This window comes from Dipteris shenzhenensis, chromosome 19 (assembly GCF_047967505.1).
Source record: "Dipteris shenzhenensis isolate YYH24624 ecotype China chromosome 19, Dip_SZ_1.0, whole genome shotgun sequence".
Taxonomy (NCBI): Eukaryota; Viridiplantae; Streptophyta; class Polypodiopsida; order Gleicheniales; family Dipteridaceae; genus Dipteris; species Dipteris shenzhenensis.
Genome location: NC_141614.1, coordinates 16,236,805 through 16,261,860, shown reverse-complemented (window position 1 = coordinate 16,261,860; position 25,056 = coordinate 16,236,805). Strand labels below are relative to the sequence as shown.

Sequence of the window (25,056 nt, the reverse complement as noted above, 5' to 3'; positions counted from 1 at the left end):
TCTTGCATCCAGCATATGTTCAAGTGCAAATCCATTGCCAAGCTCATGTCATAGCATTCCTCCTATTGATCAACCAATGGCAAGTGGAGAATAGCCGTGGACACTCTAACCTAGAGGCATATTGATGACACATGGCCAAGATTCAAGGAAGAACCCATGAACTTGAGACTTGGATTGTGTATGGATGGTGTGAACCCATTTGGTCTCAAAAGCACCTCCTACAGTGTATGGCCAGTGGTATTGGTGAATTATAATCTCCCACCATCTATGGTGATTAAGAAGGGGCATCTAATGTTATCCCTTCTAATTCTAGGGGGACATAAAGTGAAAAGCAATGATGTTTATCTCTAGCCTTTGATTGAAGCCTTTGATTGAAGAGCTAGAGGAACTTTGGAGAGGTATCGAGGTGCATGACATGAGTAGGCCTCCCTCATCAAGAGACTTTCTCTTGAGGGCAGTGTTGATGTGGATGATGCATGACTTCCCAGGCTATGGCGAAGTGTTCAGGTAAGAATGGGAGAATTGATTATGAGTATGCAATTGACATGGCATTGGGAACCCAGCTTCCTTATGCATACATGATTCTTGTGTAGGTCTTTCTACATTGGGTTTAAGGACATGCCGTGTTTGTGGTCCTCCGCTACTTGCTTCACGGCCAAATTTCTTGAAAAAGTGCATCTACAAGAATCACCATAGATTTCTCCCAGTTGATCATGCTAGCTATGTCTCCCCTTGGAATGCAGAACCTCCACAGTCACTCAATGTAGGACATTGGAAGCAAATTTGGGAAAGTTGCAAAGACGTATCTCCACGTGGCATGACCCGGTAAGAGTTTGCAACTTTTGTGTTCTAGATTGTGTGGCAATAAAGATTACATGCTACCATAGTCTTTTGTCTAGATACTTCATCTTCTATCGGCTAGCATATTGGCCCCAATCACTTGCTTGATCCAATGCATATCTTCAAGAATGTGGCGTCTATCATTTGAGATCACATGACTAAGACGCAAGATTCCATGGGCATAAGGGAGGATCTGTGGCATGTTGAGATATCAAGCTCAACCCCCACCGTATCTCCTGGGTGACTCTCATTTATGTCTCCACATTTTGTTGGTTGTACTTGTGGCATAGTTAAACAGCCACGTATGTTTGGATTGGGTTCACATATGAACCATGTATTATAGGGCTAGACATATAGGGTATATCACTCTCTCATTGTATTGTTGTTGTGTGCTATTTTCCAAGTAAGTGAAGACAGGCTTCAGCCTCCACATCTTGTGTCCTCTCTATCTTGTGAGTTGTGAGATTACTGCAAGTTGAGTCTCCTCCATCTCTCCCACATTCTTTACATTGTATCAGAGCTTGGTTTGTGGTGAGGAGCTTAGGCAGCAAGCAAAGGCAAGTGAAGGTTGCGATACCCTGGTAAGAGGATCAATGTCTTCTTTCTTTCGGACTTTTGGGGAGCATATTGGTGCAAGTACATAGTCATGGGTGCAAGGTGCACATCGTCTGATTGAGGCACCCTCCGTTGTGGAGCACGAGAGCATTACCTAGACAAAACCGAATGCATAGCAATTTCTGTCGCAAAAACTTACATTCTGGGGCCATTTTGGGGTCCGTTTTGCAATTGAAAAGTTGCGGGAGGCACATAGCAAAAGTGGTAGTTTTTTATTGTGTATGCGTGATTTTCATCTGTGTGTGAATACGCAATAGAAAGGTTGTTGTGTGTCACCAGTACAAAGATTCCGAGAAATACAGGCCAGTTTTGGGTTGCTGTGTTTATGCATTTTCGCCACTTGAAGTGACTAGTGGTTGCTTGCCACTGCCCTTGTAAGGCGTGTTGTAGCGCCTGTTTGTGATGCATCATTGCTTAACTCCATGACAGGAGATGCAGCATATTGTAGTAATGTTTGGTATGTTGATTCAGGTGCATCTAACCACCTGACCAGTCATGGTGAGTGGTTTAGTGATGTCAGAAATTTGGACAAACCAGGTTATGTTGAAACAGGTGATGGTACTGCACATCCAATTATACAAGTTGGTAAAGTGCCACTAGAGGGAAGTACTTGGAAGATGTACTTCATGTTCCAAATATCACCAAGAACTTGTGCTCTATTGGCCAAATGGTTAAGCAAGGTTTGCAAGTTATATTTAACCCTAATGGATGCTTTGTTGAGCACTTGAAAGATCAGTGTTGCTTGGTTGCAAAGGGCAATAGAAATGGCAGAATGTTTACCTTGGATGTTGATATGCCTGAGGTTGAAGGTGCTATGTCTATGCATGGAAGAGGTATCATTGCAGATATTGAGATATGGCACAAGTGCATTGGGCACCTAAATTTGTAGAGGCTGAAATTGTTGCAAGTTTGCCTAAATTCAAAGTAGATGGAATGTAGAAGGTGTGTGAAGCATGCCAAATGGGAAAAGAGGCCAGACATGCATTTCCACACAATGGTGAAGTAAGAAAAAGAGCTTTGGAAGTGATCCATTCAGATGTTTGTACAACGAAAGCTACTTCTCTTGATGGATTCCACTACTATGTGACCTTTATTGATGATCACACAAGGAAGGTGTGGGTCTGTTTCATGAAGCATAAAAGTGAAGTGTTCAACCACTTCAAAGCCTTTAAGTCTATGGTTGAAAAGGAGAAGGGAATGCACATAAAAATGCTAAGATCTGATGGAGGGGGAGAGTATTTCTAAGATGAATTCAATGATTTTCTGAGAGAGTAGGAAATTTAGAGAAAGTACTCATGCAGATCTACCCCTCAGCAGAACGAGGTTGTCAAAAGGAAGAACATGCATATTGCAGAAGTAGCATGTGCGATGTTAAATCAAAAAAGGATGCCTAATTATTTTTGGGCTAAAGCAATTGCAGCTGCTGTTTATATTATGAACAAAACCCCCACCGCAGCTATCCATGGTATGATGCTTGAAGAAAAGTATATAGGTAGAAAACCATATATTTCTCATTTGAAAGTATTTGGTTGCATAGCTTATGTTCATGTTCTTGATGAGAGGAGAACTAAGCTGGTTCCAAAATTAGAAAAGTGCAACTTCATTGGGTATTCTCTGCAGGAAAAAGGGTATCGCTGTTATAACCCTTCCACTTGCAGGATGCAAGTGAGTAGAGATGTTTTTAATGAAATGAGTTGCTGGTATTGATCAGCAAAAGTGTTAGAAGATGCAGATGCAGTAAACAGTAATGCTGCTATAAATGTAGAGCAGCAAACACAAAGTCTGAGTGGACCTGGAGAGTCTTCTAATAGTGGATCCAATGCATGGATAGGGAGACTATGATCTAGTGGATCATCACATTGCAGCCCAGATAGTGGTACACAGGTATCACGTAGAGGAAAGGAGAAGGTGGACCCTACTCTTGTATTTGATGTGTCTGTTGGGCACTCTCATATCGATGGAGAGTCAAGTGGCTCTAAAATGAGTCTAGATGAGGAACTTGGGATTCCTTCTGTTGTTACTCCTGGTGCAAGGAAAAGGAGGCATGCTTTAAAGACTCCTAGAGGTGATGTAGGTGTACGTAGGTTCACACGCGTGAAGTATCTAGTTAACAGGCTGAGATATGATGGGTTCTCAGCCCATCACTATGCTTATATGGCCAAGGTGCTAGAAGAAACAAAGCCCAAATGTTTTGAGGATGCAGTTGGGCATGAAAATTGGGAGGCAACCATGGATGAAGAGAAGGCATCCTTGGATGCAAACCACACTTGCGATTTGATGCCTTCGCTTCATGATAAGAAGGCGACTGGTTGCAAGTGGGTTTACAAGATGAAGCACAATGATGATGGGTCTGTGAGCATGTACAAGGCAAGGTTGGTGGCAAAGGATATTCAGAGACATATGGCATTGATTATGAGAAAACTTTCAGCCCAGTTGCAAGGATGGCAATTGTGAGAGTAGTAATTGCTATGGCTGCTGCAAAAGGATGGTCTTTGCATCAGATGGATGTGAAGAATTCTTTCTTGCATGGTGATTTGAAGGAAGAGGTATATATGGTGCAGCCACAAGGTTATGAAGCTCATGCATACCCCAATTTTGTATGCACGTTGCGCAAAGCCTTGTCTGGCTTAAAGCAGGCGACCAGGGCATGGTCAGACATGATAAGTCAATAAATGCTTTATAATGATTTTTTGGAGTTTATCTCTAATTTTGGAGTTTTTTCCCAACTCGATTACCTCATCACATATTCATCCCCCTACACTCAAAAAGGGGTAATTTTGGAACACTGCATACGTGAACTTTGCACAAAAATAGCTCATAAACACAAACAAAACACAAAGGTTGTTAAAGACAACCTTCCTAGATATAGAAATACTATATGTGCATATTATATACTAAATTTGGTTCTCAGCCCATCACTATGCTTATATGGTCAAGGTGCTAGAAGAACGAGAGCCTAGATGTTTTGCAGGGTGATGATAGGTGGATGGAGACTATGCAGTTGGAGTATGGCTCCATAATGAAGACAATGAAGAATAACACTTGGGACCTTGTGGATTGACCACCAAAACACAAGGTAATCGGCACCAAGTGGGTGTACAAGACCAAGTACAAGTCTGACGGCACGTTGGATAAGTATAAAGCTTGGCTCATAGCAAAAGGATTCGCACAGGTACATGGTTTTGATTATCAGGATACTTTTGCTCCCACAGCTCGACTAACCACAATTCGCAGTGTTTTGGCTTTAGCAGCAATCCACCTTTCTGAATGGAGATCTCAAGGAGAAGGTATACGTGGAACAACCATCAGGTTTTGTGATCCCCGGTTCAGAAGGTAAAGTCTGTAAACTGAAGAAGACACTTTACGGGTTGAAACAGGCCCCACGAGCATGGTACCAGTGAATTGATGCCTACTTTCTGCAAAACAAGTTCAGAAGGAGCCCATTTGATGCAAATTTATATATGTATAGAGAAGGAGGCAGGTGTATGATCGTGGTCCTTTATGTGGACGACCTTGTCATAACATGGAACCATGAAGAGAAGATCTCACAGACAAAGCAGTTGCTAGGAAGAGAGTTTGAAATGACACTGATGCATTTTTGCTTGGGGATTGAAGTTTGGCAAGAGCCAAAACAGATCTTCATCTCACAGCTGAAGTATGCTGGGGAGAGATACTGAAGGCATTTGGCATGACTGAGTGCAGTTGACACCCCTATGGAGGTTGACGTGAAGCTCTCAAATGAGGATTCATCACCACTGGTGGATGAAGCGAAGTATAGAAGGCTTGTGGGCAGTTTGATTTACTTGTGCAACACGTGTCAGTTTTGCGACTTGTGTACTAAGCAGGTTTTCCAATAAGCCCTGGGAGAACCATTAGAGGGCAGGGATGCGGGTGCTGAAATACATCAAAGGCACACTTGATTAGGGCATCATCTTGACCGGATTCTGTGACTCGAATTGGTGGGCAGGAGACGTGGACAGTAGGAGATCAGTGATAGGTTACTGTTTCTCACTTGGATTTGGAGATGTGTCATGGGTCAGCAAGAAGCAACCTGCAGTTGCTCTTTCTTCTATCGAGGTTGAGTACAAATCAGCATGTTTTGCTTCTTGTGAGGCAGTGTGGTTGAGGAGGACTTTAGGGGACATGGGTGCAGTGCAGAATAAGCCTACGCAGTTATCATGTGAGAATCAAAGTTGCATGGCAATTGCCAAGAACCCTATGTACCACGCTCGCACAAAACACATTGAGATTCAATATCACTTTGTACGTGAGCTCATCATGGATGGAGAGTTTGACTTGGTGTACTATCCGACTACAGAGAATGATATGGACATCTTCACAAAGGCTCTTGGAAGAGACTTGCTGGAGAGGCATCTTCATCGACTTGGCATTGGGCCGAAAAAGTAGTTCACTTACGGGTGGACATTGAGGGGAGGTGTTAGATATCAATGCTCCACTCTCATGTAACTATGCGGGAACTAGCTAACTCTACTTGTAAGCCCCCCATATGAGGAGAAGGCATTTGAGTAGCTCGGTTATCCGGTAGGTCTTGGTTTGAACACCAGATGGGGGCCATGTGTGGCTTGATGTCTGGACGGCTTCAGATAGAGTTGGCACACTGCCAACTAGGCTACATGCAAGTGCAGGAAGGCATCCCATGACTGACGGCACTGAGGGTAGATGGAGCATTTCTCAGGGCAGCCCACTCTTGGGTTGCGGGGCCCGTTTGGAGCCCCAGATGATCCTGGATGGCTCTGGGCCGAACGACAACCGTAGGTGAGTTGCTCTATTCTGCACCACGGTTCTAACATGTGGTCGGTGGCCTATTTGGGGACTGACCTCCAGTCGGCCATTTTGGGCCGACTGGGTCGCAGTCTCCCAATTGGGTCTAACCGACTACGACTGGTGGCTATATAAGAGCAAGCCCGTGAAGCCCATCATCATCACTGGCTATAGCAACCCTGATTCCTTAGCCTCCAACCTCCATCCTCTTGTTTTCAGCATGCCATCGAAGCTTCTCACACAGGAGTGCACGGCTGGGAGGCAACGCCATCTATTATATCAGTTTTACAGTAATCAAATTTTTGATTCTCCATACTCTGTGCTTTTCTCTCTTGCATACAAGATCCTATTATCTATTGAGCACAGACATTGTATTGTTTTTTTGCATGGTATCAGAGCTTGGGCTCGAGTATGAAGATTTGGTACTATTTCTGTTTGCGAGCAAATTATGAGAGATGGCCCACCCCACAAGACTGCGAATCCCACCGTTCAACGAAAGTGAAAAGTTGGATGGCACTAACTATCCACTCTGGAAGTTCAAGATGAAGACCATCCTGAGTGCATACGAGCTTTGGGATACTGTATTGGGGTGGACGTGAAGTCAGTTGCGAGATCGGATCCAGCCAATGCAGGATAACAGATAGTACCAACTGCGGATTAGATTCTCACCTGGATAAGAAGAAATGCAGATGCGCTGTGTTCTATTGTTTGCAGTGTAAGTGATTGTGTCATGGCGTTAATTCAACATGTCACCACAGCGGAGGAGCCATGGACGGTCTTGAAATCTTGAAAAATTAGTATAAGACCACGAATCAGACGCGGATTCAAAATCTGGAGACTCAACTCGCGAACGAGAAACTGTCTGAGTCTGAAACGACAGAGAAGTTCATCACCAGGGTGAAGAATCTGCGCGATCAGATGACTGCGATTGGCATCACCATCACCAGTGAGAATCTAGCATAGAGGTGCATACAGATTCTCCCATCAAAGTACGATGGTCTTGTTACGACACTGAATATGCAGAACAAAAATCTGCCAGCTTTGAGGATTTCAGCGGGATGCTTCTAGAGGAGGAGATGCATCAAAAGACGAGGACTGGAGAAGATTCAACTTTCTCGGTCGGATCAAAGAAAGGTAAGGGTAAGGACTCTGGTAACCCATCTACTTTTGATAATAAAAAGAGAAAGAAGAAGATCAAGTGCTTCTATTACAATAAGGTAGGGCACAAGCAGAATGAGTGCTGGAAGAAGATTGCAGATGAGAAGAACGGAGTAAAGAAAGAGTCCAGTAACAGCGTGCAGGCAGTACCAGTAGAGCTATTCATAGCAATTGAGGAGATTTGCACGGAGGCAATTCATGTACCTACGTATGAACCTTGGATTATTGACAGTGGTGCATCGCGCCACATGACCAGTTGGAAGGATTGGTATACCTCTCTACATCCGGTAGGGAATAACATCCTAGTAGCAGTCGGCAATGATGCAAAATATCCAGTAAAAGGAAAGGTATGATTGCTCTCAAGTCATATGGAGTTGTAAAACAGTTGTCCGATGTTCTTTATGTGCCAGATATCAAGAGGAACTTGTCCAATCTGCAATCATGGATCGGGACCTCAAAGTTCACTTCGATAAGAATGGCCCATAGATTTTGGATCTTCAAGGGAAGGTCATTGGTAAAGGTACATGGCACAATAACATCTACGAACTCTTAGCTTTCAGTGCTCGAGCCGATGTGGGCAACACTAAGCTGTGGCATGAGAGGTTTGGTCATCTAAACTTTAGTTCTTTAAAGGAGATGCATAAAAGTAGAATGATTGCAAACCTACTGAAATTACAGATCTGCCCGATGTATGTGAAGCTTGCATGATGGGCAAGCAGCATCGGTAGCCCTTTCCTAAAGAGGCCAGCAGGGCAAAGGCTCCTCTGTTCACATGGACCTCTACAAAAAGATGGAGTCAGAAGCTTTGGGTGGTTCCTACTACTTCATGACGTTGATCGATGACTACAGTAGAAGGATATGGATATACTTCCTGAAGACTAAAGATGAGGCTTTTAGTAAGTTCAAAGAATGGCATGTAATGGTCGAGAAACAAACGGGGAGGAAGGTGAAGAAGTTGAGATCAGCCAGAGGTGGTGAGTTCACATCAAGTGAATTCGAAAGTTACTGCAAAAGTCACGGGATCAAGAGGCAGAAACCCCCGCCACATACATCACAGCAAAATGGAGTAGCAGAGTGCAAGATGCACGTCATCTGCGAAATGAGAAGTCCTGAGTATGATGAAAGGGAAAGATTTGCCAAAGACTTTCTGAGCTGAAGCCTGTAACACGGCAGTTTACATTATGAATCATAGCTACACGAAGACTATGAACGGGATGACTCCACTGCAGGCCTTTTCTGGTAAGAAACCTTCAGCTGCACATTTCAGAGTTTTTGGATGTGACTGTTTTGTGCATGTCCCTAATGCTAACAGGACCAAATGGGAGAGCCGAAAGTGTATTTTCTTGGGCTACAGTGAAGAGGCAAAGGGTTACCATCTCTATAATCATGTTACCAAGAAGGTAATAGTAAGTCGCGATGTGGTCTTCTCAGAAGAGCCTCATCAATTGGAGGAGGATGCTTCCTTCCCAGACAACCAGGACCAGGATATCCATCCAGTACAACCACCAACAGCAGACCAAACTTCCCCAACAGTGCTTGGGAGGATTCAAAATAAAGAAGAGGAAGAAGAGCCTGCAGAACCACAACGGCAATGGACATTCCCGAAGTGGGTAAAGCAGCCTTTTTACGGCAGAGAACCTCCATCCATTGAGGAGGAACCATCCGAACATGGCCGGTCCAAGAGATTAGAGGAGCAAAGAAGGGCGCAGGAACACTTGTTCAACTACGCTTTGATGACAGAGGTGATTCATGCTGATTGTGAGAGATGGCCCAGCTCGCAAGACTGCGAATCCCACCATTCGACGAAAGCGAAAAGTTGGATGATCAGGATGTCATTCCCTACCGGATGTAGAGAGGTATACCAATCCTTCCAATTGGTCATGTGGCGTGATGCACCACTGTCAATAATCCAAGGTTCATTCACAGATACATGAATGCCTCCTTGCAAATCTCCTCAATTGCTACGAACAGCCCTACTGGTACTACCTGCGCGCTGTTGCTGGACTCTTTCTTTACTTTGTTCTTCTCATCTGCAATCTTCTTCTGGCAATCATTCTGCTTGTGCCCTGCCTTGTTGCAATAGAAGCACTTGATCTTCTTCTTTTTCTTTTTATCATAAGAAGAAGATGGGTTACCAGAGTCCTTACCCTTACCTTTCTTTGATCCAGTCCAGAAAGCTGAATCTTCTCCAATCCTCGTCTTTTGACGTATCTCCTCCTCCAGAAGCATTGCGTTGAAATCCTCAAAGTTGAGGGGCGGATTTCTATTCTGCGTATTCAGCGCCGTAACAAGACCGTCGTACTTTGGTGGGGGAATCCGTATGCACCTTCCTGCTAGATTCTCATTGGTGATGGTGATGCCAATCACAGTCATCTGATCGCGCAGATTCTTCACCCTAGTTATGAACTTCTCTGCCGTTTCAGACTCAAACAATTTCTCATTCACAAGTTGAGTCTCCAAATTCTGAATCCGCGTCTGATTCGTGGCCTCGTACTGATTTTTCAAGACCGTCCATGCCTCCTCCGCTGTGGTGACATGTTGAATTAACGCCATGACAGAATCACTTACACTGTAGACAATAGAACACAGTGCATCTGCATTTCTTCTTGTCCATGTGAGAATCTCATCTGCAGTTGGTACTATCTGTTGTGCTGCATTGGCTAGATTCGGTCTCGGAACCGGCTTCAGGTCCACCCCAGTAGCAGTATCCCAAAGCGCGTATGCGCTTAGGATGGTCTTCATCTTGAACTTCCAAAGTGGATAGTTAGTGCCATCCAACTTTTCGCTTTCGCCAAACGGTGGGATTCGTAGTCTTATAGGCTGGGCCATCTCTCACAATCTGCTCGCAAACAGAAACACACTACCAAATCTTCTTGCTAGAGCCCAAGCTCTGATACCATGTAAGAAAACAATACAACGTCTGTGCTCAATAGATAACAGGATCTCATATGCAAGAGAGAAAAGCAGATAGTATGGAGAATCAAAAATTTGATTACTGTAAAACTAATACAATAGATGGCACTGCCTCCTAGCCGTGCGCTCCTATGACAGAAGCTTCGATGGCGATCTAGAAATAGTGAAGGATGGAGGCTGGATGCTAAGGAATCAGGGTTGCCGTAGCCAGTGATGAATATGGACTTCATGGCCTTGCTCTTATATAGCCACCAGTTGTAGTCAGTTAGACCCAATTGGGAGACCGACCCAGTCTGCCCAAAACGGTCGACTAGAGGTCGGTCCCGAAATCATGACCACCGACCACACGTTAGAACTGTGGTGCAGAATAGAGCAACTAACCTATGGTCTCCATTCCGTCTAGAGCCATCCAGGATCATCTAGGGCTCCAAATGGGCCCCGCAACCCGAGAGTGTGCTACTGCCCCGAGAAATGCTCCATCTACCGTCAATGCGGTCAGTCATGGGATGCCTTCCCGCACTTGCATATAGCCTAGTTGGCAGTGTGCCAACTCTATCTGAAGCCGTCCAACCATCAGGCCATACATGGCCCCCATCTGGTGTCCAAACCAGGACCTACCGGCGGATAACTGAGCTACTCAAATGCCTTCTCCTCATATGGGGGCTTACAAGTAGAGTTAGCTGGTTCCTGCGTAGTTACATGAGAGTGGAGCATTGATATCTAATAGTATTAAGAATTTTTGGAGTTTATCTCTAATTTTGGAGTTTTTTCCCAACTTGATTACCTCATCACATATTCATCCCCATACACTCGAAAAGGGGTAATTTTAGAACATTACATACTTGAACTTTGCACAAAAATAGCTCATAAACACAAACAAAACACAAAGGTTGTTGAAGATAGCCTTCCTAGCTATAGAAATACTATATATGCATATTGTTTCCTAAATTTGGTTCTTAGCCCATCACGAGGCCCATCACTATGCTTATATGGTCAAGGTGCTAAAAGAATCAGAGCCCAAATGTTTTGAGGATGCAGTTGAGCATAAAAATTGGGAGGCAGCCATGGATGAAGAGATGGCATCCTTGGATGCAAACCACACTTGCGATTTGATGCCTTTGCCTCATGATAAGAAGGCGATTGGCTGCAAGTGGGTTTATAAGGTGAAGCACAATGCTGATGGGTCTATGAGCAGGTACAAGGCAAGGTTGGTGGACAAAGGATATGCATAGACATATGGCATTGAATATGAGGAAACTTTCAGCCCGGTTGCAAGGATGGCAACTGTGAGAGCAGTAATTGCTATGGTTGTTGCAAAAGGATCTTTGCATCAGATGGATTTCAAGAATGCTTTATTGCATGGTGATTTGAAGGAAGAGGTATATATGGTGCAGCCACAAGGTTATGAAGCTGATGCACACCCCAATTTTGTATGCACATTGCACAAAGCTTTGTATGGCTTAAAGCAGGCACCCAGGGCATGGTCAGACAAGATAAGTCAGTAAATTTTTGGAGTTTATCTCTAATTTTGGAGTTTTTTCCCAACTTGATTACCTCATCACATAATCATCTCCATACACTCAAAAAGGGGTAATTTTGAAACATTGCATACATGAAATTTGCACAAAAATAGCTCATCAACACAAACAAAACACAAAGGTTGTTGAAGACAACCTTCCTAGCTATAGAAATACTATATATGCATATTATTTCCTAAATTTGGTTCTCAGCCCATCACTATGCTTATATGGTTAAGGTGCTAGAAGAATCAGAGCCCATATGTTTTGAGGATACACTTGGGCATAAAAATTGGGAGGCAGCCATGGATGAAGAGATGGCATCCTTGGATGCAAACCACACTTGCGATTTGATGCCTTTGCCTCATGATAAGAAGTCTATTGGCTGCAAGTGGGTTTATAAGGTGAAGCACAATGCTGATGGATCTGTGAGCACGTATAAGGCAAGATTGGTGGCCAAAGGATATGCAGATATGGCATTGATTATGAGGAAACTTTCAACCCGATTGCAAGGATGGCACTGTGAGAGCAGTAATTGATGTGGCTGCTGCAAAAGGATGGTCTTTGCATTAGATGGATTTGAATAATGCTTTCTTGCATGGTGATTTGAAGGAAGAGGTATATATGGTGCAATAACAAGGTTACGAAACTGATGCACACCCCAATTCTGTATGCACATTGCGCAAAGCTTTGTATGGCTTAAAGCAGGCACCCAGGGCATGGTCAGACAAGACAAGTCAGTAAATGCTATATTAAGAATTTTTGTAGTTTATCTCTAATTTTGGAGTTTTTTTCCAACTCGATTACCTTATCATATATTCATCCCCATACACTCAAAAAGGGGTAATTTTGGAACACTGCATATGTGAAGTTTGCAATAAAATAGCTCATGAACACAAACAAAACACAAAGGTTGTTGAAGACAGCCTTCCTAGCTATAGAAATACTATATATGCATATTATTTCCTAAAATTGGTTCTCAGCCCATGACTATGCTTATATGGTCAAGGTGCTAGAAGAACTAGAGCCCAAATGTTTTGAGGATGCCATTGGGCATAAAAATTGGGAGGCAGCCATGGATGAAGAGATGGCATCCTTGGATGCAAACCATACTTGCGATTTGATGCCTTTGCCTGAGGATAAGAAGGTGATTCACTGCAAGTGGGTTTATAAGGTGAAGCCCAATGCTGATGGGTCTGTGAGCAGGTACAAGGCAAGGTTGGTGGCAAAGGATATGCAGAGACATATGGCATTGATTATGAGAAAACTTTCTAGTTGCAAGGATGGCACTGTGAGAGCAGTAATTGCTGTGGCAGCTACAAAAGGATGGTCTTTGCATCACATGGATGTGAATAATGCTTTCTTGCATGGTGATTTGAAGGAAGAGGTATATATTGTGAAGATAGTGGGAGAGAAGGAAGGAGTCTCACTTGCGGCTTTCTCACATACACAATGGGGGAATACACACAAAGGTGGAGGCTAAAAACAGTTTTCCTCTTCTTAGTTGTGAAAGCCAAAAGAACTCTAGTACAAAGAAATAGAAGAACCCTATATGTGGGTCTCAAACCAAACTCAGCTAACTACAGTGGCATACTAATTGAGCCATGAACTAGAGTACATAAGGATAGCTATCATCCAGCTATTATTCATGGGCGGTATACCAACTGCATCTGTAGCTAACAAGTCGGTGACATAAATGCACAACGGTCACCTTGGCATATCATGAGTGGATCTCGATATCTCAACACTCCCCCTCGAGCTCAATCCCAATTCCTGCACACCAAGCAGGTCTCTGAACTTTCATAGCTTCTCTGCACCCAATGCCTTCGTGAATATGTTAGCTACCTGATCCTCTGTGCTGACATAAACTAGATCAATAAGACCTAGTAAAACCTTCTCCCGCACATAGTGATAATGCACCTCAATGTGCTTTGTTCTGGCATGATAGACTGGGTTATTTGCCAAGTGTATACTGCTCATGTTGTCACAATGAATGACAACTGGCCCATCTGTAGACTGATGCATATCATAAAGTAGCTTATGCAACCAAGCTACCTCACATGCAGCCATTGTTGCATCCCTGTACTCAGCCTCTGTGCTCGACAAGGCAACTGTAGGCTGTTTCTTGCTGCTCCAAGTGACTGCAGCACTCCCAAAAGAGAACACATATCCACTCGTAGATCGTTTATCAGAAATACTACCAGCCCAATCAGCATCAGTGTATCCATGTAACTGTATCTGAGCCCCAGCCTCATAAAATAGTCCATACTGTAATGTGGACTTCACATACATGAGTATGCGTCTAGCCGCATCCAAATGCGGTTTCCTTGGAGCCTGCATAAACTGACTTACCATTCCAACAGCATAGCTCAAATCTGGCCTGGTAATAGTCATATAAATCAAACTTCCTACTATGCATCTGTACATAGTAGGGTCTTCTAGAAGCTCACCTGCATCTGCGCTCAGCTTCACATTCTGCTCCAAAGGAACTGAAATAGGCTTACAGCCTGTCATCCCATATTTGGATAGCATGTCCAATCCATACTGCCTCTGCAAGAGCCGTATCCCACTTGGTGATCTAATCACCTCAATGCCCAAGAAATAACGCAGCTCTCCCAAATCCTTCATCTCAAACTTCTGCTTCAATAGCATTTTCACATGAAAGATATCTTCATCACTATCACATATCCTTCATCACTATCACCTGTGATGATCAAATCATCAACATAAATGACAAGCAGCATAATACCTTTCTCTATTTTTCTCACATAAAGTGAGAAATCTGCCTTGGAAATCTGAAAGCCAATAGTGACAAGATACTGTCCTATCTTGTCAGACCATGCTCTAGGTGCTTGCTTCAAGCCATACAAGGATTTCTTCAACCTGCAAACAAACTCAAGATGAACAACATGAACATAACCTGGTGGCTGCTCCATAATGACCTGTTCTTGCAAGAAGGCATTCTTTACATCCATCTGATGTAAAGACCATCCCTTTGATGCAGTCATAGCAATGACTGCTCTTACGGTTGCCATCCTTGCAACTGGACTGAATGTTTCTTCATAATCAATGCCATATGTCTGTGCATACCCCTTGACAACTAATCTTGCCTTGTATCTGTTCATAGAATCATCTGCATTGTGTTTCACCTTATAAACCCACTTACAACCAATTGCATTTTTGTCTTTAGGCAAAGGCACCAATTCCCATGTAGCATTTGCTTCCAAGGCATCCATTTCTTCATCCATGGCTTTCTCCCATTTTTCTTTTCCCATGGCTTGCTCAAAAGAAGTGGGTTTTGGTTCTTGTATCACTTTGACCATATAGGCATAGTGAATGGCTGTAAATCCATCATATATTAGCCTATCCATAGGATACCTAGCTCTAGTAGACCTATGCAAAATAGGCTCACTTCCAGGTGCTCTCAAAACATCCCTGGTCTTCCTTACTCCATGTGTAACAACAGAAGGAATACCCAACTCATCATCAATGCTCTGTTCTGAGCCACTGGATTCACCATCCACATAAGAGTGACCTGCATTCACATCAAACATGGGCTGATCTACCTTCTCTTTTCCTTTTTGTGATACCTGCATACCACTATCTGCATTGCTTTGAGGAGATTCTCCTGATCTCAATCTACCTGTCCATGGTGAAGTATGTGAACCACTGCTAGAGGACACTGTAGGTCCACTAATATTTTGTGATTGCTGCTGTGAATTCTATGCAGCATTACCATTTTGTGCATCTACATCATCAATCACATTTACTGGTTTATACCAACTGCTCATCTCATAAAAAACAACATCTCTGCTCACTGTAAACTTATGAGTAGAAGGGTTATAGCATCTATCTTTCTGCTGCAGAGAATAACCAATAAAGATGCACTTCTCAGCTTTTGGTTCCAACTTGGACCTCAACTCATCTGGCACATGAACATAGGCAATGCAACCAAAAATTTTCAAATGAGAAATATCTAGTTTCCTACCAGTATACATCTCCTCTGGCGTCATGCCATGTATTGCTGTAGTGGGAGTCCTGTTCATTATGTAAACTGCTGTAGCAACGGCTTTAGCCCAATAATAATCTGGTAGGTCTTTTTCATTTAGCATGGCCCGAGATACCTCTCTAATATGCCTGTTTTTCCTTTCTGCAAGTCCATTTTGCTATGGGGTATGACTGCATGAATATTGCTGCTTTATGCCATGCTGTCACGAGGGCAAAGTTCCACTCCAAACTTTTCACTTTTTTCTCTTGTTCTTTGCTCCCCAGTTTGGTCCCCTACCGGGATCCCCAAGGTATCCGCTTGACCTCTCGGAGCTGCCACCGACTTACTGGCTGGAACCCCTACTGGACTGGATGTCCTTCACCTTCACAAACCTGTTTGAATCCTCCTGGTGCTCAAAAGAAGAGCATAGACCTCTTGCCGGATGTTACGGTCTTGACATCCCCGTCTCTCCAAAACCGTTTGCTAGATCCCCGTGAAGTGCCGCAAGTGTTCCAGACCTACTCCAGAAACTCAGTGTGAGAGGGGGGATATGCCTGTGAAACCAGCTCTTCAAAACTCCTTCAGAGGCTAGTCATAACTAACTAAACTTAGTTAGAACTAAGTTTAGTAGAACCGCCAAAAGGAAGCTGGCCCTGCCGCCAAAGTTGGCCGAACCGCCAAAAGGAATGGGGCTCAACCGCCCACGGTATTCGAACGCAGGACCTGAAGACAAGTTCACGCAATGCTCTAAGTTGAGCTAACCAAGGAGGCGGATCGTAGGTATTACTTATATTATTCCCTCACCTGGTTATATCTCAACCCTGCTTCTCCGCATGCCCAAAAGATTCCTTCGTTCCACAATCGATCTGTGGATTCGAACCCGTGACCTGCTAGTCGAGGAACCGTCGCGGTAACCAAGCAGCCACTTACCCGGTTTGTGTAACCAGTGCAGCCACCTTAGCTATAAACTATCTTCGTTCAAACGGCAAAAGGGGGTCGGCCCCCTCGTCGGCTTGCGACCTACCGCCCCACCGCCGAATTCGAACCCTGTACCACCTGGCTATAGGTCAGAACCCTTCACGGCCCGGCTAGCCACCCGGGCCGTGGCCTTGCTTGCTCTATAAGGTGTACCCTAAGCTTATATAGAAGCTTTTCGCTTCTAGGCTATGGCGCACCCGTCGCCTCCATGCACACGGCGGGTCAGCTACTTGGAGCGTCGCCTGTTTTTTCTAGACCATGGAGCTTCTACCGCCGTGGAGTGATCAGCCACGAAGCTTGTAGTCGAGCGGGAGAACGCTTCTTGTGGGTTCCGTCGGCTCCGTCGAGTTTTAGCACGAACTTTCGTCAAGGCCTTCTAAGCTCCGTCGAGCGGGTGCGTACAAACGAGGATTCCGACATTATCGTGGGTTCGGCTACGTGATCGTGTCGCGGGGGTGCTCCGTTGTACTAAGGAGCTCCTTGAATGGAGCCCTAGAGTCTCTAGGCTGAGCCTCCCCGTCCGAAGCACGACGAAACTGCAGTTCCGTCCACTTTCGTCGGTGGGAGACGAAGGCTCAGGCGATCCGTTCTCTGGGGTCTGAGCCTCGAACGATCTGCTCCTTCGTCAGGGAGTTATTCGGGAAGGTTCCCAGGCCCCCACGAAATCTGGGACCAAATGGCTCCCCACGTTCTTCATACGGCTCTCTGCATCGACGACGGAAACACCTGAGAATCGGCAACGATGACCAGCTCATCCTCCACAGACTTCCGTTCGCAATGCCCTTTCGTGGGCTTCGACCCCAGGCCAAGGGGAAGCCCTGGCTCTAAGGGTCGCCTCTTCTTTCACCTGCAGACAGTACAACTATCGAAGGGGAGGGGAGACGAACAAAACCCATACAAGAACCTTCATGACTACGAATACCAAAACAACGCTCAGGGAGAAAGGAGATTTGGCATTCATATAAGAAGGGGGCCCTGTGGTCAAAACGCCACAGGGCGGATTACAAAGCTTCAGAAAGATGATCAAAAGCTCACACTCTCTCAGGATTTACAAGAGCTCCCAGCTCTGCATGCTCTTCCAGCTCTCAACTCTACCATTCTTGGTCTGAGCCTTCTCGCTGCTACGTCCCGTGTGTGTGTGTGATTTTGTATTTTGGAGGGAGTCTTCCTCCTTGGCTCCAACGTCCAGTCGCCTTCTTCAAAGCCTCATTTCCTCCTTGTTACCTTCTCCCCAACAGTTACCTTGGGGGGGCCAATCAATTCAAAAATCCTCCCGTTTGAATTGAGCCCCCTCAAAGCTAAGGTTGGGAGTTTACCTCACCATGGGCTGCTCCCCTAGGTGAGGTTCAAGGTTGTCAAGGGTAGTCATCCCCTTGACCCACAAGAGGTAAGGATGTCGAGTCCATGGATAAAAGAGGGGCGGACTGAGGTTCAGTCCCTTGTCAACGGGCCACCCGTTACATTCCCCCCCTCTTTCTCTTGCTCTCTCGCTTCTTTGGAAAGGGGTGTGATTCATTGTAGCCGCGCACGATGTCCACAAACCGCCATAGAGAAGGTTCCGTCCTCCATGAGTCTTCACTTGAAGGCTACCCCTTCCAGTGACAATGGTACAACCTGTTAGGCCCGAACTGATTCGGTCTATCTCGGTGTGCCATGATGCTCTCAAGGTCTTCACCCTCTCCTCGATCCATCATTAGAGCCGGACCTCTATTCCTTTGCTCACGGTCTGGATCATCATCTTCTTGAGCACCTTTCAACATAGAGACGTGAAAGGTGGGATGAATATGTAGATGGGGAGGAAGTCGTAGACGGTAAGCCAGCTTGCCTACCCTCTCAAGGATCTCGTATGGCCCGTCATACCTGCGCGCAAGACGATCCGTGATCTCCTTTGGCATGCTGAACTGCTCAGGGTTCAGTTTGAGGTAGACCTTCTCGCCAACCTCATACTCTACATGCCTCCTCTTCCGATCCGCAAACTTCTTCATCCTATCTTGAGCTTTTCCCAGCTGATCCCGGGCAATTTTAAGCCTGTTTATCCACTCCTCGTGGAAGGCTCCTCCTGCTGGAGCTACTCCTCCCGCAGTAGGTAGTACAGCTGCTTCCCCTGAAGCTAATGGCTGATACCCATAAGCTAACTCGAAGGGGGAAAATCCCGTAGAGGAATGCTGCCAGCTGTTGTAGCAGAACTCTGCTGCATCCAGATGCACATACCAATCAGTCTGGTCTCCCTGAACATAGTGCCTGAGAAAGTCCTCCACAAATTGATTGGTCCTCTCAGTTTGTCCGTCAGACTGCGGATGGTACGAGCTGCTAAATGCAAGCTTCGTTCCGCACATGGCAAACAGTGTGCTCCAGAAACTGCCAGTAAACCGCCCGTCTCTGTCAGACACTATTTCCCTTGGTAGACCATGGTGTTTTACCACGAACTTGAAGAAGAGCTTTGCTGCTGCTGGGGCATCCAGTGTACCTGTGTATGGGATGAAATGGGCCAGCTTGGTGAGTCTACATACCACTACAAAGATACCCGTATGTCCTCCGCTGTTCGGTAGACATGTGATGAAATCCATGGAGGCACTCTCCCATGGTTTTGTCGGGATGTCGAGTGGTTGAAGTAGCCCTACTGGCTTCATCCTTTCAACTTTGTCCTGTCCACAAATGTGGCATGTCCGTACATAGGCATCCGTATCTCTTTCCATCAAGGGCCACCAGAAATTCCTTCAGAGTAACTCAAGAGTCTTTTGCTGTCCTGGATGGCCTGCCCACTGTGGCTCATGATGCTCCTGGATCATCCTCTTTCTCAAGCCTCCTATACATGGAATGTATACTCTCCACTGCTTGAAATAAATGACCCCATCACGTACCTCTATGTGTGGCCTCTTTGCATCAGTACCGAGTAGCTTTTTGGCAAGCTCATCCTCTCCATACCCTGCTTTGATCTCCTCCAAAACTGTGGATCCCTGCAGAATCTGAACTGCAGCTAGATAGGGAACTCGGGAGATAGCTTGGGCTGAGTCACAAAGTAAGATGTTGTGACATTATCTGTGAACACAGTAAATTTGCTGCCCAGCAGATAGTGCTTCCAAGCTCTCAAACAATGAACTACTGCTGTCATCTCTCTGTCAATCAGCTTCCGACTCTCGAAAGCTATGGGGTGCCCATCTTGAAGGAGTACTCCTCCTATAGCAAAATCAGATGCATCTGTTTGTACCTCAAAGGGCCTCTCAAAGTTAGGAAGAGCTAGGACGGGCTGGCTTCTCATGGCTTCCTTCAGTTTCTGAAAAGCACCTTCATGCTCGGGACCCCACTTCCACGGTGTATCCTTACAGGTGAGATTAGTGAGAGGGGCTGTAATCTCACTGTACATGTCAATGAAAGACCGGTAGAATGAGGCCAATCCATTGAAGGCCCGTACATCATGTACACCCTTCGGGGTAGGCCAGTCTACTATTGCTTTCACCTTGCTCTCATCCATCATGAGTTTACCTTGGGTCACCTTGAATCCCAGAAAATGGATGGTCTCTTTGGCAAAGTCACATTTGCTCTCTTTCAGAAACAGCCGGTTTGCTCTCAGCCTGTCGAACACTTCTCTTAAATGCCTTACATGCTCTTTGAGAGTCTTGGAGTAGATAAGAATATCATCCAAATACACGACAATGCATTCATCTAGGAGATCCCTAAAAATACCATTCATGAGTGTCGTGAAGGTTGCCGGGGCATTGGTTAACCCGAAGGTCAGAACCTTCCAATCAAACGACCCATACTTGGTTCTCATGGTGGTCTTCTCCACATCAGCTTCTGCGATTCTGATCTGATGGTACCCTGATCTGAGATCTATCTTTGAAAAGTACCTTGCATGTACTAGAGAGTCAAACAACTCCCGCATGTTGGGAAGGGGGTACCGGTTCTTGATGGTGACTTTGTTGAGAGCCCGGTAGTCTACACATAGACGTAGATCTCCTTCCTTCTTCTTCACAAAGAGCACGGGTGCTCCGTATGGAGATTTGGAGGGCTGAATGAATCCAGCCTCTAGTAATTCCTGCAACTGCACCTTCAGCTCCTTGTTCTCTTCCTGGGACAACCTGTAAGGTGCCTTGGCTGGAGGGTCTGATCCTGGATATATCTCTATCCTATGGTCAATCTCCCTTTTTGGGGGAAGCTCCTTTGGGAGCTTCTCAGGTAAGATGTCCGCGTACTCCGCCAGTAAACTCTGCACCTCCTTTGGTATGTGTCCTTTGGATGGGGCTGAGCTCTCCTCATGCTCTTTGATCACCACAAGGTAAGCTTGCTGTCCTTTTCTTACTGCCTTTTTCAACTGCATAGCTGAGAGGACTTGAGGCAAAGGCCCTCCCTTTTGCCTTGAAGCTTTGACCACCTCCCAACCGCCTTCTTTACAGAAAACTAACTGTTCATCATGGCTGTTGATCAGAACTTTGCTGGTCCTCAACCATGTTTGCCCAAACACCATGTCAAAGTCATCCATCTCGACTATGGAAAATTCTGCTTTGTGAGAACAACCTCCTACTTGGATGCTTACCCCCTTTGCCACTTTGATAACTGCCTGTCCTGGGGTGTTCACCGTCTTCATGATCTTCCCTTTGCTGATCTCAGCCTTCAGTCCTATCTCTTTAGCCTTCTGGGAGGTGATGAAATTATGACTGGCTCCGCTGTCCACCATAGCCCTCACTAGGCGTCCATTCACTGTAGCAGTAATGAATAGCAGATCTGCAGCTACCTGGTCTTCATTCATAGCTCCTAGAAGCTGAAGAGGGGTCATGGTCTGTGTGGGCTGCCCGTTCTCAGTTTCCTGGATGGTCTGAAGTGACTGTCTCATGGGGCCAGTCCCTGGCAAAATGAGCTCCAGTACATATATAGCAGCCACTCCCTTTCGGGGCTGAAAGGCTGGATGAAGCTTTGGCTGACCCCACACTGCTTTTGGGCTGAACAGTACCTGTTTTACCTTTACCTTTTTGGGTCGCAGTAGCTTTAGGCTTGGCCTGCTCAGTTGGAACATCTCCCATGGGTCGGTACTTCTTCTTTTTAGAGCCAAACCTCTTGAACTTCTTCATTTGAGAGGTACTCTCCCCCTCCATCTGACCTTAGGCATTTTATTTGCATGCCTGTTTCTTTTTCAACTATAGCTTTAAAAGCTTTGAAATGCCCAAACACTTCACTTTTCTTTTTCATAAAATACACCCAAACTTTTCTGCTATAGTCATCAATAAAAGTGACAAAATAATGATTGCCTCCAATAGATGCAGCTTTAGTAGTCCACACATCAGAGTGGATTAATTCCAATGGCTTCTTTCTCTCTTGAACATGTCTAGGAAATGGTTTCCTTGCCTGTTTTCGAAATTGATAGGCTTCACATACCTTATGCATTTTTGCAACCTTGAATTTAGGCAATCCTGCAACAATATTTTAGGCCTGCATTGATTTAAGTCATTGTACATTAACATGACCAATGCGTTTATGCCAGATATCAATACCTACAACTACACCGGTCCCATGTGCAAACATTGCTGCACTCAATTCAGGCATGTCCGCATCCAACATAAACATCCTACCCTTCTTCTTTCCTTTTGCTATCAAGCGACCGTTATTTAGCTATAGAAATACTATATATGCATATTATTTCCTAAATTTTGACTTTACGTATAAATTCGTTTATAAAATTCCTAGTAAATTTTAAATGTTAGGATTAATAGTTGTGTTTACTTGATTATTTTGTGTTTTCTTTCTCACAAATCTTAATTACGCTTTTAATTAATTAGATCATTTTCTTAGTTGATAGGAAAATGTCTAGTATATGATTTAATTTATTTTTAAAGTACTCCATTTTCTAAGATAATTTAATTAATTAGATATTGAAAGATATTAAGTTAACTCTTTATAAAATTTAATGACATTTTGTGAACGAAAGGCCTCATGATAAGATGCAAATTAGTTCAAGAATTGTTGATATCAACATAAAGGTGGTGTAAAAATACACCATTTTGTTGAGAGATTACTTTGGTGCTAAGCGCCAAGCACATCCTCATGGGATGAAAACTAAGTATTTGTCCTCCAAAGCCCACCACTTTGTTGCTCCCACATCACATGACCTCCAAACCCTTCGCGAAAGTGAGTTCTTGTGGCCTGAAGGACATTTATCAGTGTAAATATAATGTATTTTTTCTTAAACCTCGAACTCAAAACTCAAACACAAAGTTTAGACAATCAATAAATGAATTGCATCGGGATTCCCCTAGGTAACAAGTTCAAATACAAGCTCATCATTGTGATAATCTTCATCATGGAAGGTACGTGCAAGTAGAAGCTAGAACTGTGGGATTGTGTACACACACACACAACCTAATGAATAAAGGCATCCACACAAATACATGCATGCACACACATGAAAAATGTGAGATTTTGCAGCTGGGGGATGGGAAATATAGTGGGGAAGGGGGAAGGACAAGGATGGGAAGAGAGTGGGGGGTTAGGTGAGAGGGAAATGCAAGGATAAGGCACATGCACACACTACATGTTATATGTAAATGTATAATATATTATGTTTGTGTATGTGTGTCTAAATGAGTGCACACACACACACACACGAATGTACATAAAGAAAACATTTAAATCAATGGTAGAGGTCCAATACAAAAATTTCCTTGAAGGCATTCAAATATTGATACTTATATATTATCCTATGATTTGGCATTGCATGCAACCTAGAGACCAAACTAAAGATGAAAGATGAACACATCTTCTTAAACCCCAAGCTCAAAACCCTCAAATTTTTGATCAAATTGAAACAATAAGATGAAAGATGAACATATATTTTTAAAACCCTCAATATTTGGCAAAATTTACTCTAAATGCTACGTCCCTGAACCCTGAACCATCATATTTGAAATCAAATTGGGATTAAAAATTCAAACAAAAACTATCATGGGAAAAACTCTCAAATTTTTGTCAAATATAATATAAAAAGATGAAACCCTAAGAGTTCCATCTCTATATATTCTTTTCCCATCTCCATGTTTCTCATTATCTTCATCACTCTTTTGCTCTCGACTCCTCCTCCTCTCTCTCTCCCATCTCCTCCTCCTCCTCCCCCTTCCAAATCTCACAAGTTCTTTTTCCTCCTAAAAATAATCAGTTTGTGCATTTTGTGCCCAAGGTGAGAAAGTCTCTCATCTTGAGGGGATTTCTCCACCTTGAGCGCACATGCCTCCACACAAAAAAAAAAAGAAAGATTTTTTTTTTCCCCAGGAGAGGCACCTTGATCGTGTGCTCAAGGTGGGGTGGGCTCCCTCCACCTTCAGCTCAAGCTCCAACTCAAGCTCAAGGTGGGAAAATAATTTACTTTAAGATTGTTTGTATATGTTTTTAATGTCAGGTGGTTTAAGGACATGGTGGAAAGAGGCCCTAATTCAACTATCAGATGCCATGCAAGTGGCTTTGTAATCATTGACTCCACAAAGTTTTGGCAAAGCAGGAAGGACACACTAGTTCTACTGCAACAATGTGAGCATGTGCTCTTCACATGTATAAAAATGCTGACTTATCTATGATAATTGCAAAGCAAGGAAACTGAAATATTTGTAATTTTGATTGAATAGATTGTCTTTCAACCAATGGTGGACAATAGTAGATGGTGGTATGTCATCCCTATTACTCCACGTTCTAAAGCAATATATAGTACATTTACTAATATGGAGCGTGTGGAGGATGATCATGGCAATGGTGGTGAGGATGATACTGATACGAGTGAAGAGATTGATGATGAGATACGAGATACAGATGATCATGCCATTACCCATGAGGATGAGCCTGGCATTGGTGATGCTGATTTTCATGAGTAGAGCAGCGCTTCAAGTGGGATGAATCTATCTATAGAACCAGACATTCCAAATGGGGATATGGAAGTAGATAGTTTGGCAAGGGTGGATCTCATTGAGGATGAGATTGAACCCTAGTCCCTCATTGTATCATTCTACATTCTTCTATATTGGCAAATTTTTTATATGTATTGTCTCATTCTCCTCAACTCAAAATACTATTTTATATGCTGTCTCATTTTCATAAACTCACTTAATTTGTGTATATGAGCATTTGGCCAAATCATATACAACATTGATATTTTCATAAGATTAGGTAGTGTGACCATTGCCTGTCAAGCCTATATGTCTCAAGTTTGAAAAATGGACTCTTCTCCACGTGTATAATCATGTTTATAGTCGCGTTTAAAAACTAGTGTAGCCACGTTCATAAACGCTC

General features: G+C 44.2%; 2 pseudogenes; both read left to right on the top strand.

Annotated features, from left to right (window-relative positions):
• Positions 1 to 491: 491 nt before the first annotated feature.
• LOC147890152 (uncharacterized) lies at positions 492 to 16,310 on the top strand (annotated as a pseudogene).
• Positions 16,311 to 21,807: 5,497 nt separating this feature from the next.
• Positions 21,808 to 24,755, top strand: LOC147890151 (uncharacterized; annotated as a pseudogene).
• Positions 24,756 to 25,056: the final 301 nt, after the last annotated feature.